This window comes from Artemia sp. Qi Xiang Cuo, chromosome 8, assembly GCF_049724085.1.
Source record: "Artemia sp. Qi Xiang Cuo chromosome 8, ASM4972408v1, whole genome shotgun sequence".
NCBI lineage: Eukaryota > Metazoa > Arthropoda > Branchiopoda > Anostraca > Artemiidae > Artemia > Artemia sp. Qi Xiang Cuo.
In genome coordinates, this window is record NC_142801.1 from 22,060,452 (window position 1) to 22,078,710 (window position 18,259).

At 36.4% G+C, this 18,259-nt stretch overlaps 1 protein-coding gene across 3 annotated transcripts in view; it reads right to left on the bottom strand.

Annotated features, from left to right (window-relative positions):
- LOC148949246 (galactosylceramide sulfotransferase-like) overlaps positions 1 to 18,259 on the bottom strand; it is a 197,877-nt gene that overhangs the window by 28,731 nt on the left and 150,887 nt on the right. The gene's annotated exons all lie outside the window — the stretch shown is intronic.

An 18,259-nucleotide genomic window follows, 5' to 3' on the forward strand; every position in this document is an offset into this window, starting at 1 on the left:
CTAACCCGAGATGTTTCCACAAATGAGGCGTAGAGAAATATACAAGTGTCCCTGGAGAAGGCAGGCAGGTAGTTAGCAAAAATGAAATTAGTGTTTCCGGCACTTTTACCGTTGATTATATTGAGCTTAAAGCCAAGAACATCCTTTAGATTATCATTGAGAATAACCTTTTCGCTGGAAATAGGTGAACTAATGTAGATCTTACCGTCCTACTTTGAATAGTTGAAATGAAAAGCTCCTTTTTTACGAGGGGAAATTCTCTTATTAATAGAACGACATAAATCATTCATACAGGTGAGTTCCTCGTAGGGTAATTCAATATATGGATAATTCATCCAATTGATTTTTTGAATTTGTTATTGATCACTTGAGGGTGGTGGCGGCCAATCATAGGGTCTAATTTTTATTTCATATTTACGATCCTTTCTCAGGATGTCGTAGGTATTTTTGAGAATACAGTCGACAAGAGCCACTTCATACTTTCCATTGTCGTCGAATTTGATGGTGGGGGAGTTTCGTCCAAAAATCACTTGTTCTATTCATGTCATTGTAGAGAGGATCAGAAACATTGGACATGAAAGTCACATAGAAATCATTGGGCATTGTTATTATCTTCAGCACTGACCCAAGAATCTAAATCTGAGTTGTATCCTAGCCAGCGAACAAGCAACACTGTCTCTTGCCCCTACGAGTACGACTCTTTAATATCTTTTCAATTTTATAAATTTCACTAGTGTTTCTAACTTTTTGTAGTTCATATTCATAAAAACCGCCGAGAATCTCATCATCTTTGGTGTCTCGCAGTCGATATGTCGTGGGTTCAGTGTCCAGGATTTTGGACACTTTAAAAAGTTCAGTGCTCCATAAATAATTCCCCTTTTGAAAAATATTGGTGGTTCTATTAATTCGAACACTATCACCAACATTGAATTTCTTCTTCACATTTTTTTTTCTTTTTCACCATTGGAATATTGCTGTAGAAAAGCATCAAATGTATTTTCACTGTAGTGAACTTCCCAAGGGCGTTAGTTGGACAGAGATCAATGAGGTCGATGGTTGTATATCCGCATGATTTTAGCTAAATCATGAATAAAAGTAGATGTATTTGTCAGGGTAAAATATCTTGAAATTAATATACGAATCGTTCTTGTTAATCGTTCAGCCAATGCAGCCTTTATCGGGCTGTGACGATTATAAAGTGATGTGTTATTTTTCAAAAGAACCTTTTGCACATGGGGATTAACAAATTCACTGCCACGATCCGATTGAATTTTTCTATACGAATCCTGTTCAAGAATACTTTCAATGGCCTGAGCAACTTCAACACCTCACTTTGATCGTAATAGAATGGCATAGGCATAGCGACTAAAGACACTGATAGCCACCAGACTGTATTTGTAGGGTGCATTGTAACTCCATTGAATTGCGTCTAAAGTTAAAATATCCGTTTGCATTATATGCAGAGGGGAAAAGGCTTTAGATTGTCGATATTTTTTTGCTACGAAGTCTGTGATTCCGGTGCATTGTGTAACTCTGTTCATTCTGTAGATACTCTTTTGCTTTTTTTAATGTGCTGCCAGAGACAACTTTAAAAAGTGTTTTGGGGGAACTTAAACTTCCCGCTTCACCAATATTTTCATAGACGCCTTTCAGAACTTCAACCATTTTGAAAGCAAACACGTAGTGTAACTTCCACTCCCCTTATTCACGCTTGGTGGTTAATTAATTCGTGTTCGATTTTGACTAGCAGCAGCAGGTGTTACAAAATCAGTGCTGCTGATAGTATTTTCATATATTGAATCTTCTTCTTTTTTAAATGGTGTTGGTGTTGTTGGAGGACTATATTCTCTTAGTTTCTTTAGAATCTGCTTATTGCCAATAAGACTTTTGGGGAAGTTTGATACACTTAGAAAGGTGTATAGATGATTGTCAAATGATAAAAGTCCTTTACGATTCGTTACCATATCACAAATTAAATCAACTAGATTATAACTTTTTCCCTGAATTATAATTTGTTTCCCTGTGCTGTCGACTTGAACTTGATCACCAGTTTACAACATGAGATAAGATAAGACTGTTTTACTTTATTCTCGAAAGGTGAGTGGCAATACGTTCCCAATTTTCGTTACAATTGAATTCAATTCTTTCTCCTTTGATTGAGCAGAATCTTGAAGAGATGATTCCTGTTTAGAAGGATCGGTGACAGTAGCGGGTCTCTCACGATAAGCTCTATGGTTGTCCACACGTTACAATGCATCTTGGCGTAACATCAGTTTTTTGTCATTGGAAATATTCTTGTCACTAATGAATGTTTTTTGATTCTCCTCAAACTGTTCAAAAGTCGAGAAAACAAGCTGAGATGGCGACACGCTATAGGGTTTTGTCATCTAGGGAAAAATGTTTAAAGCTCCAGCAATTATCGGTAGTGAAAGTGTGAAAAAGCTACCGCCTGCTTGAAGGAGCCGTTTTATTTTAAAAATTTGTCCCTTGTTTTTACAAGCCAAGGTGCGTACAGTGGAACGATGTTGCTTTGTCTGTTGTCTAATAGCTTCTGGCAGTTGAACATTGCCCTCAGTTAAATTTAAACAAAGTTCAGATATTAGATTAATGAAATAATTGTCAACCCCATGTTTGAGTATGGCCTTCCTATGCAAGGGTTTTGAAGTGCTTAAAATGGAAAATAAATGCCGTTTTTCGTGTAGTTTCTTCAGTGTCATAATGGCAACTAATAGCCTTTTCTACTGTTCACCGGAAGATATACTGTAATTACATTGTTGAAAATGTCGGTGACTACACGTAGATCCTCGGGTGTGCTCTGATTAAGATCTAGCAAAATGTAACCGTAGGGTTTATTAGTCGCCTTAGTGTACGCTGACAACAGAAATTTAGGGGCGCCGGGGTATATCTGTTTATTGAGAGTTATGAGCGAGCTAGAATCACGAACAACTCGATAGATAATATAGATAGTGCAATTCAAAGCAAGATTTCGCATACATTTGCTCTGATGAAACAGATTGTTTAGAACCAGGGTTATCGAAATGTGTTCATGGTGAGAGCGAACAGTGAGCAGTTGTAGCATTTTCTGTGAGAACTGTTCAATGGATTCAGCCAAATCATCAATAATCAACCACGAGTTCGATTCAATACTATTGAAAACATCAAGTCCCCGTATGAAATGTATTGGTATGGTTGTGGCAATAGCTTTTATTTGATCATAGGACTCCTGCAAAATACTATATCAATAGTAGATTTTTTTCGGTTTTTCCAAAAACACTTTTTCGCAATTTTGAATTATTTTAGCTAAGAGTGTTGTTTTCCCCGACATTGAGGGACCACACAGAAACAATCTGAAGGGTGTTTTAAATTGATACATGCTGCTGCTGTTGACAACAGTCGGACTATAACTAACTGTAAATCATACGTGTCCAATGAATAAGTAGTAGCAATAATTATCCCATAGATCTATCTACGGTAACAAGAACAACAAAAAAAAACAATATTTCATGGCAGCATTTATTTCGGTAACATGAATACTCTATTTGTTCAACATGAACAACGATAAAATAACACTTGTTCAACAAGAACAACAACAATATTTCATGGTCATTTATTTGCAACATGAAAACTCTATTTGTTCAACATGAAAAATTTGTTCAACATGAACAATGATAAAAATGACACATTATGTACAACATAAATGAAAAAACACTTTTTGTCCATTAAGAACAACACTTACTGTCTTTAAACAATTTTTGTCCATCAACATGAACAACACTTATTGTCTTAAAACACTTTTTTTTTGTCCATCAACATGAACAAGAGCAAGAACAACACTTTATGTACATTAGTAGCAAACAGACACTTTTCTATACATCAACAACAACACTTGGAAAAGTAGCACAGTTGAACATTATGAATTTAAAAGGCCCCCCCCCCAGGGCTGCGGGGCGGAAGGCCGGTCGGCCGCGGGCGGGGACCCCCCGGGGCCGGCCGCGGGAAGGCCCCCCCACCCCCGGGAGCCGCGATGAAAAAAAAACAGTACAATAGTTGTCGTCACTGCTGCTACAGGTTAGGTTGGGTTAGATTGGGTTAGTAGTTAATTTATGAACGGGTTGGGTTAGTTGGTTAATTTATGAACGGGTTGGGTGGTTAGTGATTGGATTAGTTGGTTAGTCAGGTTAGGTAAATTTATCCAGACCAAGTTGATTGCGATAGTTTATGCATTCAACTCGGTCTAAAATACGGTAGTGGCCATGAGGCAGGACACTCACACCATTCTCGAGCACATAGACTTTGTCAGATATACATGACATTGCATTTTTTTCCACTCTCACAGTATAATTTCTATACTGTAGAGAAGAATTGCAAGCACTTGTGCTCTCGGCACTAGGCTACTTTCTACACAGTCTCTGTACACGCTCATGTTGAAATTGCTCTTTACAAAATGTGTAGGCACCCCTTTACACGCCTTCTTTTCATCCCCACTATGTTTTTTAACACAATAAACTTTAGGACCCGGGAACACCCCCCTGGATATTAAATCACTCCCCGTCTCTGATTTTAACATTAATAGTTGGTTGGGGGCTTGACATTTCACCAACTCGAGGTAGAGGGATTGATTCCAGTTGGTGAAATCCATCCGCGAGCTGATGTGTTCCCCATTATATAGAACACCAAATAACTCCTGGGACCAAATTCCCTTAAGCAGAAGAGCTTCTGTACCCCCGTAGCAAACTTGAACCACCCCCGCTGAGGATCATTGCACGTTCAACAATGTTTAAAAAAAACGACAACATGAGCTTTTTTGAAATTTCTAGTACTGAACTGCCTCCTGCTATATTCTTGTTCAGTACCACATTTCACTTTCGCCTATGTAGAGGAACCATGCCAGCCTCTATGCTCGTGAACGATGTCACATTGGGATCGGAAATAATTCGTGAACACTCTAGAGGGTCAGTCACAACATCGCATTGAGATCTGTTACGTACGCTTTCACACATTTTGCCAAACGCTGAATTTAGAATGAGTTTATACATTTCCTTCTCTACCTTGGAGTTTGCCCTAGAGCGTCTATCGACAAAAGTGTCGATAAACGTCTTTAAATATGGTCGCTGATTGAACTGCAGGACCCTATGTATTTTGGTGATCTTGAAACCATTGTTCACCATCCAGTGCAAAAGCACATGGTGAACAACGATATTCTCCTTAGGGTCCAAATCAACAATCAGTTTTTGCTTAGAGGGAGTCCAGTGCATCCCCATATCCTCAACCAATGATCGATTGTAGGGGCTCAATGAGTCCCTGCTCACGGGTCGATTGATACAGGGAAAAACAAAATCTTTGACGGAGTCGTGAAGCGCTAGAGGAATGTGCCCGTCAATTTCAAAGAACCATCCTTGTGGCCTATTGTCCTCGACGGTGGTAATGTCGGGGAACTCACAAGGATTCTCAAGCCATTGATAGTTCCCACACGGCAAAGAGTAGTGAGACATTGCCGAGGGGTACAATGAGTTCATGTCCAAGAACACTGCATTTGACTTTGCACCGGTGCTGTTTTGTCCGCTCGGATCAGTTGACAAGACGCGGTCCCCATGAAAAACATACCCTCCCCTCATTGAACGCTCTACAAAAAGGTGCTGATCTACATCGGTGATTAGGCCTATTTCCTCCCTACTAATTTTTAAAATCAAATCCATCACCAAATGGGGTGTGGAAAAATAATAGCCTATATCTAGCCCGAACTCTGAATAGATTTGGTCTGTGTTCTTGCAGACTATATCCTACAGAGTTAAAACGTCACTGGCCAAGTACAGTCTATAATAATCCCGCCCATTTTTACAATTCCCCTTAGACCACACCTTCTTGGCAAACACAAATTCCTTGGCTGTGCATTCACTGTTGGCGAGTGAATTGTAAAAAGCTTCAATTGGAGGTAGGTTCACCTCGCTTAAGCGAGCGCCAGAACAGTAATAGTCATATGCGTATACACCTTTGCAGATCAATAGGTCATACATTTCACTGTCTTGAAAGTGCTGTTTAAGCAAAGGAAAACTATCAAAATTGTCTCTTTTTTGCACTTGAATCATTTGACTCAATTCCTTGGGAAAAAAAACTAAAGGAATCTAAAAACCTGATTTTATTCCAACACGTATGACCATTATTTACTACCTGCCATTTCAGCTCGAGAAGCAACAACTTCTCGGCCGATTTGGGAATAATGTCATAGGTAAATGAACTGTTTACCCATGAACTGTCTACTCCCCCTCCCTCTCTGTGCATACGTGCTAGTGCTGGTAAAATAAATTTTAAATCATAATTTGAGTTGTGGATAAAAACTGGGATAAAAAACTGCTGGCTAACATTTAAGTTGCACGATTGATGCGCTGCCCCTCTAAAATTACTACCCCCAGATGATAATTCCTGCCACTAGTTATTAGGGTCCCTGACTTTCCCCCGCCCAACGCTTCTTTTCCCGTTAGTCTCTGTATCCCCCTCTACAAACTTCCCCTTACAAACCCAACATATTTTTTGATTTTTAATCGCGAGACGATCCTCTGCAGACAAAACGATTGGGTAATGAGTATTTCTCAAACGAAAAATAGCACCATTAGCTGTGCCAATTAGTTTAGTCAGTGCCTTGACCATGAACTCCCCCTCGTCCAATGTTTCTACTATTTCTAACAACCGCATGGTGTTAGAACTGTCTTTTTGCGCATGGGCATAGGACACTGCAATAGCTTCATGTTCTTTGACTCGGTTTGGAAATCGAGGATCGTTCACCTCCACCAGCTTAGCTTCACAGTCTAAAGATATTTTGTTGCACTGGAGGAGGGTGTTTTGGAAATTTTTAAAGAGTAAAATGGCCCTATCCCCTGAAACCATTTCCACTGCCTGGTAGCCATGTCGGCTGCAGTGCTCCATAGGATTTTGCAGCTTTAATTCAGTCCAAAACCTAGACAGGCATCTCGGACAGTAGAAACGTACCCCCTTATTCTTACCCTCCCCCAGAACTCTATTGATGTCTGTGCTCGGATTAAACTGGTCAATTGAATTGGACAGGTCACTAGATGGTGGTGTGTACGACAACCAAACCCAGTGTTTGACCAAATCAATTGACGGGCCCCTTACTGGGAAAACCACCCCCTTCTTTTTTAAACGAACCCCATCTTCAAATTCAGTTTCATGCTGAACCACAGTAACACCGATATTTAAATGGGCATTAGCCCTTTCAAAAATATCAATGGATCTTAGCGTTACTGGGTATTTTCCTTCTAAACACGAGAAATCTACAATTGGGAAATTGGACCCTTCCTTCCCATGTACAGCCCAATCGTCTAAATTCGTCTTGGTAGCGTCATCTGCTAGAGGCTGAAATGCTGATATGAGGAAAGCATACTTGAAACATTTTTCAGCTGTTTCAAAACAGATCTTCTGGACACCTTGACAACCTACTAAATCTGGATTATATTTTAATTCAATTGCCCTCCCTCCCCCCGCCCCCTCCTCTTAAAATAAAATATTTCTTAAATTTACAAATATTCACACTTAAATTTTCAATAAAAAGAACTACAGACCCACTCCCGTTTTCGTTAAAGTTCTCGAGATGCGCTATAATATGACCTACCAACTCCGAAATCACACCCTCAAAATTTTCTAAATTTGGATAAATCACGCGCATCTCGGAGTGTACATAATGATAGTAAATTTCACTTTTCCCCTCATTTAAATAGAATGCCTTTAAAACAGTTGAAATCTCAATTCAATCCCTCCCCCACAATTGAATTTGGTTCTCCAGCAGTAGACGAATTTTATTTACATAGTCATGAACAATTTCTACGGGATCAAACACAAATTTCTCCCCCATACGTGAATTAAACGGGTTCCCAAAAGTCGCAGTGTAGACAACTATTGCATTTAAAATTTTATTAGATAATTGAAAATCTGGAAAAGTCGTGGATTGGACATTACCGCCCTCCCCCTCTTGTAAATCATCAACACTCCCTCCACATTGTTCAACAATAGGGCTATGCGAATGCTCCACTTCAGTTGTTTCAAGTGGATTCCTTAGGATATCGGAGGCTGGAGGAGGAGGGTTCCCCGTTAATTCATTTGTAAAATCGTCCAAAAGCTGTAGTGTATTTTGAATCAAGTCTCCCTGCTCAACTGTGCTATTATCTACATTAAAAAGAAAATCATTTAAAAAATCATCAATATTATCTGGAATTTGCTCATTAACGATACCACTCCATGGTGAATTGTTGGAGAGCTCCACCGGTGCGTCCTCTCCTTCTCCAACTGATGAGGATGATGATGATGATGACGACGAGTATGAGACCAATGGTCCAATCTATAAATGAGAAAAATAGCTTATTTTCAAAGTGTTCAAATCACCCCTACTGTTTTTAAAATTTGGATTATTATTAACGTATTATTTAAAACGTGCTTAGTAGCAGTATCAGTATGAACATAGTAGCATTTGGTTAATTCACTGTTCCCCCACAACTATCGATATTCTGAAAGTTCCAATTTCCAACTTAACATAAGATATTTACAATCTAAAACGCTGCTTTACATAGAAGGCGGCACTTTGATTTTGTTCAAACAACTCCCCTCCCAGGTTCCACTATTTAATGCTCCCCCCTCCGAGCCGGCCCAGCGGGCCACCGCAGTGCTTCCCGCAGCGCTTCCCCACAGCGCTTCCAGCGGCGCTTCCCCCGGCGCTTCCCCCCGGCACTTCTTGGGCGCCATAGCGCTTCCCGGCCGCCACCGCGACTCCCAGTCGTTTACATAATGTCCAAAAAAAAATTGTTAGACCATAAGTCGTTTTTCTCTCTAATTCCTTACAGGTTGTCTAGGACTCATTAACTTAATTATTGTAAGCCGCGTCTGTTCTGTTCCAAGACTGTTCAGCAGGAAAATACAATTAAATGGGAAACCATTAACTCATATTGTCAATGTTTCCCCCCTAAATTCTTGACAAGTTGTAAGGTTGAAAGCTGTCAAAAATATTACGCAAATTAGAATCCATATGTGCAAAGAGATAAATGGGATAATCTCTGTCCTTCCCATAAAACTATAATATTCAATTATGAAAAATAGCATTTTGAGTTTCATAGTGGAGAGATAGCAGTAAACTAGAAATTACCTAAAAATATTATTATGAGATATCAAAGAGATAGCAACAGTGGGGGGACAGAGAAAATAGCAAAGATTAGAAAAAAAGAGCGGTTTCTTTTGACAAGCAAGCAAAAAATTACATTATATTTAGATATCTCTGAGGGGGGGGGGGAGCAGAGAAATTTTAAACAATGGTTGGGGGCGAGGGGTTAATATTTTAATATCCCTGAGAATCACTTTTATAGTGTTGAAAAATAGTGAAAAGAAAAGACTAAAAAGACATTGGATGAAATAGATATATATTTCTATAACTAGAGGTAAAAATGCTCACATTTGCAAATCCTGGCTGCACTTGGGTGCCAGATGGTCCGGGTAGTGCGTGTTGGAGGATGGACGGTACGATAACATCACGCTCTTGTGTAGACGGGACAGGTATTAAAGGTCCATGGAAAGCAGCCGCCCACTCGCTCTTTAATTTTCTGCCAGGCTGCATTGTTGCCTGCAGAGATGAAACTTGTGCAGTCAACACTTGTTTTGGGGTCGTGTAAGGGCCAGCATACTTAATAATGGATGGTCTCACGGGGGCTGCCTCGTCCTCTCTCTCTTTCTTAGATGGAGGAAGCAGACATTCTTCACAATTTGCCTTAAAGAAGAAGAAAAAAGTTAGTATGGAAAATAATTTCCCCCTTTTTTAAAGAAGGAAAATTAGTATCCCCACCCAACACTAACCATAATTTTGTCTACCCCCCCCCCCCTAAATTTCGGAAAATTAAGCCACCCTAGGTTTACCCTCTCATTGAGTTAATGTTGCGATTTATTCAAGCGCAAGGCAGATCAATAAAGAATATGTCTTACTGCCTTTTATTCAAATGCTATTGTTAAAATCACTAAAATGTCAAAGAGAAATGGTTCAACACTGAATTCGAAAACAATGATGTTAAAAACCCTTCTATGTTCCTTTCTATTTTGTCCCTATTAACAGTGATAACCCCCCCCCCAACAAAACCCCCTCCCCTAAATTTAGGAAAATTAAGACATCCGAGGTTTATCATCTCATTGAGTTAATCTCATGATTTATTCAAGCGCAAGGCAGATCAACAAAGAATATGTCTTACTGTCATTTGTTCAAATGCTATAGTTCAAAACAAAAACATGACGAAGAGAAATGGTTAGACACTGAAGCCCACAACACTTATCTTTTCATTTCTATTTTGTCACTAATAAATGCGCTAACCCCTTCCCCACCAATAAACCTCGATGGACAATTTACCCCCCCCTCTAAATTTTGGAGAATTAAGCTACCCTAGGTTTACCCTCTCATTGAGTTAATCTTGCGATTTATTCAAGCGCAAGGCAGATCAACAAAGAATATATCTTACTGCCTTTTATTAAAATATTATAGTTAAAATTACTAAAATGTCAAAGAGAAATGGTTCAACACTGAAGTCGAAAACAATTATGGTAAAAAAAATTATCTTCTCATCTCTATTTTGTCACCATTAAAAGCGTTAACCCCTTCCACAACACATATCCTGGATTCAAAATTGACCCCCTCCCTCTATATTTGGAAAATTAAGCCACCCTAGGTTTACCCTCTCATTGAGTTAATCTTGCGATTTATTCAAGCGCAATGCAGATCAATAAAGAATATATCTTACTGCCTTTTATTCAAATGCTATAGTTAATATCACTAAAATGTCAAAGAGAAATGGTACGTAAAACGTATCCCCTTACTTAAGCGTTTTTATTACGCTACTTGTGAAAAAAAAAATCATGAACAATCAGTAGTCTATAGCCTTAGGATAGAAATCAATGTTTCTATTTTTACCATTTAGAAAAAAATTAAATGTTCCAGTCTATAGGCTTTAAATAAGATAAAAAGATTGTTAAAGTAAAAATTTCGCGAAATATACTAGGAATCCTTTTGAATCTGATAAACCTTTGACTAAACTGCTAACGTTAACGAACAGGAAGTGCTTTAAAAAGGGTGAGAGCTAATTTTAACCTCGCGCTAGAGAGCCTTATGTCAAAACCAGAGCGGCTTAATAACAACAGAGCGACGGATGTCTCAGTTAGAGAAAAGATTACAATACAGAAAAGCCAAAATTTATCGAAAAAGAGAATTATTTCTATTACGAGAATTATCGTTGTAAAACAGTGGGGAGGGGTTAGGTTTTGAGGGTAAAAAGAACATATTTTATGTTTTCTATCGAGTATAAAGATAGCATAGTGGTTTTTTGTATTTTGGGGGAGGGGGGACTTAGATATACTGGAGGGTGACCAAGGAAAATAATTATATTTTGAAAATAAAAATGTACTAAAACAGAACTTACATTGTAAATTGAGGTTGCCAATGCTTCAAGCTCATCAAAAATTTCAAGTGTTCCATCCATTGTCAGGTTACTTTACTTTATGATAATTTAATCACAATGCATGTCCGTTATATACCAAAATCTCAAGGGCGAATTGTTATGTAACGGGGAAAACCATATGTAAGCAAGCCTCTGATTGGCTGAGAAGGGGGATGTATCTGACTCGCTGATTGCCTGATAAGGAAACACGTGATCTAACTGTTTCCTATTCCTGGAAACTCATAACAGTCACCTCGAGCATGCACTTGGACAAAACAACAACAACAAATACTGTTTCCTATTTCTCGATCATAACATTCGCCTCGAGCGTACACTTGGCCAAAACAACAACAATAAATAAATCGACCTTTGGAAATTTAGGTCATTGACCGATTACGCAATCATTCTCCATGGGGACTCTATGCCCATATTTGGTGTGAACGTGGGAGTTTTTAAAAAAAAGTGTCCGGATCGGGATTCGAAGGGGTATTGTGGGTGTCGGAGTACTAGGGTCCTTTCTACTCTTTATTAGTGAATGTTATTAGTGTATTTATCACATTCAAGAAACGGAGATCAGCACCGTCGGTAGGGACTGTAAAGTCCAATGCCGTATTCTTTACCCTTTTTTTAAAAGTTTTTCACCCCTAAGCACGAGGTGACATCAAATAATTTCAAAATGTGAAAGTCCTTGTTTTCCCTATAAAATTCTTTGATATACTATTCAATTAACAAAGAAAAATATGATTCCTTTTTTTAACTAAAATTTTTAATTTTATAATTATCTTTATTTATATTAGTTATATATATATATAAATACTTTATTAGTGAATGTTATTAGTTTATTTATTACATCCAAGCAACGGAGATCAGCACCGCCGGTAGGGACTGTAAAGTCCAATGCCGTATTCTTTACCATTCTTTTTTAAGTTTCTCACCCCTAAGCAAGAGGTGACATCAAATAATTTCAAAATGTGAAAGTCCTTGTTTTCCCTATAAAATTCTTTAATTTACTTTTCAATTAACAAAGAAAAATATGATTCCTTTTTTTAACTAAAATTTTTACTTTTATAATTTTCTTTATTTATATTAGTTAGATATGTAAATACTTTATTTGTGAATGTTATTAGTGTATTTATTACATCCAAGAAACGGAGATCAGCACTGCCGGTAGGGACTGTAAAGTCCAAAGCCGTATTCTTTACCTTTTTTTTAAGTTTCTCACCCCTAAGCACGAGGTGACATCAAATAATTTCAAAATGTGAAAGTCCTTGTTTTCCCCATAAAATTCTTTAATTTACTTTTCAATTAACAAAGTTATATATGATTCCTTTCTTTAACTAAAATTTTTACTTTTATAATTTTCTTTATTTATATTAGTTAGATATATAAATACTTTATTAGTGAATGCTATTAGTGTATTTATCACATCCAAGAAACGGAGATCAGCACCGCCGGTAGGGACTGTAAAGTCCAATGCTGTATTCTTTATCTTTATTTCTTTTTAAAGTTTCTCACCCCTAAGCAAGAGGTGACATCAAATAATTTCAAAATGTGAAAGTCCTTGTTTTCCCTATAAAATTCTTTAATTTACTTTTCAATTAACAAAGTTATATATGATTCCTTTCTTTAACTAAAATTTTTACTTTTATAATTTTCTTTATTTATGTTAGTTAGATATGTAAATACTTTATTTGTGAATGTTATTAGTGTATTTATTACATCCAAGAAACGGAGATCAGCACCGCCGGTAGGGACTGTAAAGTCCAATGCCGTATTCTTTACCTTTTTTTTAAAGTTTCTCACCCCTAAGCACAAGGTGACATCAAATAATTTCAAAATGTGAAAGTCCTTGTTTTCCCCATAAAATTCTTTAATTTACTTTTCAATTAACAAAGTTATATATGATTCCTTTCTTTAACTGAAATTTTTACTTTTATAATTTTCTTTATTTATATTAGTTAGATATATACAAACTTTATTAGTGAATGTTATTAGTGTATTTATCGCATTCAAGAAACGGAGATCAGCACCGCCGGTAGAGACTGTAAAGTCCAATGCCGTATTCTTTACCTTTTTTTTAAAGTTTCTCACCCCTAAGCAAGAGGTGACATCAAATAATTTCAAAATGTGAAAGTCCTTGTTTTCCCTATAAAATTCTTTAATTTACTTTTCAATTAACAAAGTTATATATGATTCCTTTCTTTAACTAAAATTTTTACTTTTATAATTTTCTTTATTTATATTAGTTAGATATGTAAATACTTTATTTGTGAATGTTATTAGTGTATTTATTACATCCAAGAAACGGAGATCAGCACCGCCGGTAGGGACTGTAAAGTCCAATGCCGTATTCTTTACCTTTTTTTTAAAGTTTCTCACCCCTAAGCACAAGGTGACATCAAATAATTTCAAAATGTGAAAGTCCTTGTTTTCCCCATAAAATTCTTTAATTTACTTTTCAATTAACAAAGTTATATATGATTCCTTTCTTTAACTAAAATTTTTACTTTTATAATTTTCTTTATTTATATTAGTTAGATATGTAAATACTTTATTTGTGAATGTTATTAGTGTATTTATTACATCCAAGAAACGGAGATCAGCACCGCCGGTAGGGACTGTAAAGTCCAATGCCATATTCTTTACCTTTTTTTTAAAGTTTCTCACCCCTAAGCAAAAGGTGACATCAAATAATTTCAAAATGTGAAAGTCCTTGTTTTCCCCATAAAATTCTTTAATTTACTTTTCAATTAACAAAGTTAAATATGATTCCTTTCTTTAACTAAAATTTTTACTTTTATAATTTTCTTTATTTATATTAGTTAGATATATAAAAACTTTATTAGTGAATGTTATTAGTGTATTTATCGCATTCAAGAAACGGAGATCAGCACCGCTGGTAGAGACTGTAAAGTCCAATGCCGTATTCTTTACCTTTTTTTTTAAGTTTCTCACCCCTAAGCACGAGGTGACATCAAATAATTTCAAAATGTGAAAGTCCTGGTTTTCCCTATAAAATTCTTTAATTTACTTTTCAATTAACAAAGAAAAATATGATTCCTTTCTTTAAAAATGAAAAAAAAGGTTTTTTAACTGAAAGTAAGGACCGACGTTAAAACTTAAAACGAACAGAAATTATTCCGTATATGAAAGGGGCTGTCCCCTCCTCAACGCCTCGCTGTATACGCTAAAGATTTTCATTGTTTAAAGAAAAATAAGAGTTGTGAGTAAGTCAAACTTTTGCGTAAAGAGCGAGGCGTTGAGGAGGGGACAGCCCCTTTCATATACGGAATAATTTCTGTTCGTTTTAAGTTTTAACGTCGTTCATTACTTTCAGTTAAAAAAACCTGTTTTTTTTTAATTAAATTTTTGAACGTTTTTAAATCAATGCAGGTTTTGATTTTGGCTCACCGTACATGAATAATTAAAACAAAATTTGAATATTAATTTTACTTTTATTTGGTTAAATGACTTTCTCGAAACCTGTTTAATTTTATTTACGAACGTTTTTGTTAGTAATAAATATACGTAACTTACGATATAACTTACGTAACGAACTTCTATATTCATATATTTTTAATACGTATATTAGAGGGTTCGCCCCCTAGTCAATACCTTGCTGTTAAAGCTAAAGTTCGAATTTTGTTCTAATTCTTTAAAAATGACCCCTCAATCACAAATGCCGTTAATTAGAATAAATAGCTCTTATGAAAGTACTTAATAATCTTTGGCTTAAAGAGCGAGGTATTGACTAGGAGGTGAACCCAATCATATACATTATGTTTTCTGTCATTTTACGTTTTGATGTTGCTCCTTACTTTCAGTTGAAAAACTTGTTTTTTTTTATATATATAATTTCTGATCTTTTTTTAAATAATGCTGGGAAATCCGGCGCCCTCTTCATAGCAATGTCCCTTCCCCCATGAAAACTTCCTTCATGGAAAGATCCTCCCACATAACCCCTGACCCACTCCCCCCCCCACTACCAGAAAAATCTCCCCTGAAAACGTCTGTATATTTCCCAATAACCAATACTATAGGTTAACATTGGGTAAAGTTCATAACTTTCAGCCCTCCCCCCGGCGACTTCGGGGGATTAAGTCATCATAAAAGACATAGTTATCATATTTTCAACCCTGCTGAACAAAATGGCTATCTCAAACTTTTGATGAGGTGACTTTGAAAAAAAATGAGCGTAGGAGGGGGCCTAGTTGCCCTCCATTTTTTGGTCATTTAAAAAGTGCACTAGAACTTTTAATTTCTGTTAGAATTAGCCCTCACGCGATATTCTAGGACTCCTGGGACAATACGATCACCCCTGGGAAAAAAAAACAACAAAAAAACAAACAAATAAACACGCATCCGTGTTATTTTCTTCTGGCAAAAAATACAAAATTCCACATTTTTGTAGATAGGAGCTTGAAACCTCTGCAATAGGGTTCTCTGATACGCTAAATATGATGGTGTGATTTTCATTAAGGTTCTACAACTTTTAGGGGGTCTTACCCCCTTTTTCGAAAATCAGCCAAATTTTCTCAGGCGTGTAACTTTTGATAGGTAGGACTAAACTTGATGAAACTTATATATTTGAAATTAGAATTAAAATCTGATTCTTTTGATGTATCTATTGGTATCAAAATTCCGTTTTCTACAGTTTCGGTTACCATTGAGCCGGGTCGCTCCTTACTTACAGTTCGGATACCATTCGGTTACCACGAACTGTTTGACTAAAATTTTTACTTTTATAATTTTCTTTATTTATATTAGTTAGATATATAAATACTTTATTAGTGAATGAACCGGAAACCCAGCATTTCACATCTACATTAAATGCAAATTGACACAAAAGCAATGAGAAATAAATACGACAAAATACAAAAAAGAAAAAAAGTAGCTATAAAGTAAAAGAGGAAGGAAAAAGACAAAGAAAAGGACTATGAACTGAATAATAAGCATATCCCTTTTGAAATCAACTATGAACAAATCAGAGCATATAAATGAGGAGTGGGTTTGGGCGGTGTTCTTACCGCCCAAACAATCAAAATACACTATCAAAACACACTATGCACATGTGAGATAGCAAAGGGGTGTATTATCAATATCCCAGCAGAGCTTTTACGGTATTGGGCGGAAACTTTCAGGGCTATCAATATTACTACTACTTTTACAACTACATCTACTACTACTACCACTGCTACTATTATTGCCACTATTGAACTAAATAAAAATAGTTTATGTGCATGTAGGTTTTCAAAATAGACCATGTTGTCAAGATATCCAGGCGGGATATCTTAGGGTTGGAAAAGGGTATAAAGTTGAAAATTTTTGGGAAGTTTATGTTGCTTCAAAACTAAATCAGAAGTCATTATGTTCATGCTGGTTGTCAATAAGCCCTCTTAGCAATATCTCAAGGTCAATTAAGGTTATTAAGTTGAAACATTCAGGGCTACAAAAATTACTACTTCTGCTCCTACTGTTAAATTAAATAATAATAAAAAAATTACTGAAAATAAGGAACAAAATAAAAACTCAAAACGAACAGAAACTTGTTTTTTTAAATTATGTCTCTTATCGTTTTTTAAATAATGCCGGTAAATCTGGCTCACTCTCCATGAAATATACCCCCCCCCCCCACGGGAAAGTCATCCATGAAAATTTCATCCAAAGTAAATTGCACCTCCCCCCAATCTTATTTTCGTCCAGACACTACCATCTTGAGTGAAAATAACCCCCCCCCCGTAAAATTAGGTGTGGACGATTCAGCCTGAAAAATTCTCCTTAGTATACTTTCATTTGAAAAAGACTTTAATTTCTAATCGGTTTCTCAATCACTCTAGGAATACCAACATCTGTGGAAATTTTTTCCAGGAAATCAAAACACGTAGAAAATAGCCCCCGGATAATTTCCCCGGAACATTTTCACATGCAAAGTTGACTTGGCAAAACGATTGTAAGACATTTCAATAGAATTTCGTATAGGAATTCTGTCAAATCCCCCCAGTGTAAAATTCCCCTGAAAAATTCATCCCCCCATAATTTTCTTCCCCAAAGAAGATTCAACCTATGGAAATCCACCCCAAGCACAAATCCTCTACCTCCCCCGCGAAAGATGCCTATATACTTCAAAATAGGCTATCTCAAAATTTTGATCAGATAGTTTGGAGAAAAAAGGGGCGCGGTAGGGGGATACACTCAATCTGATGGTGGGAATTCCATTCAGATTTCTTGAATTTTAGGGGGTGTTTTTCCCCCTATTTCAAAAATCAGGCAAATTTTCTCAGGCTCGTAGCTTTTGACGGGTGACACTAAACTTGATGATTTTTTTATATTTGGAATCAACATAATAATCTAATTCCTTTGATGTATCTATTGATATCAAAATTCAGTTTTTTAGAGTTTCGGTTACTATTGAGCTGAGTCACTCCTTACCTACAGTTCGGTACCACAAACTGTTTGACTAAATCAAAGGGTGTAAATACATCCAGGTTGTCAAAATAGCTTAGATACAATGTCTTTGGAACGAAATAGAGACAGGTTTTATTTTTCAAGGAAAGTTAAGGAGGATGTGTATCCAGATTGTAAAAAAAAATTTTAAAATTGTTGAAAAATCTTGTCTGACATATGAGTATTAAGTCAAAATCTGGATTCTTATTGAGAAAAACCAAAAATCTTTAAAATATTCTTTTATATGCAGTTTTTTATGCAAGAAGTTTTTCAACCAAAAGTAAAGAGCTACATTAAAACAAAGAGGAATAGAAAAAAGTCAAATAGTTTTGAAGCGCAAAACTATC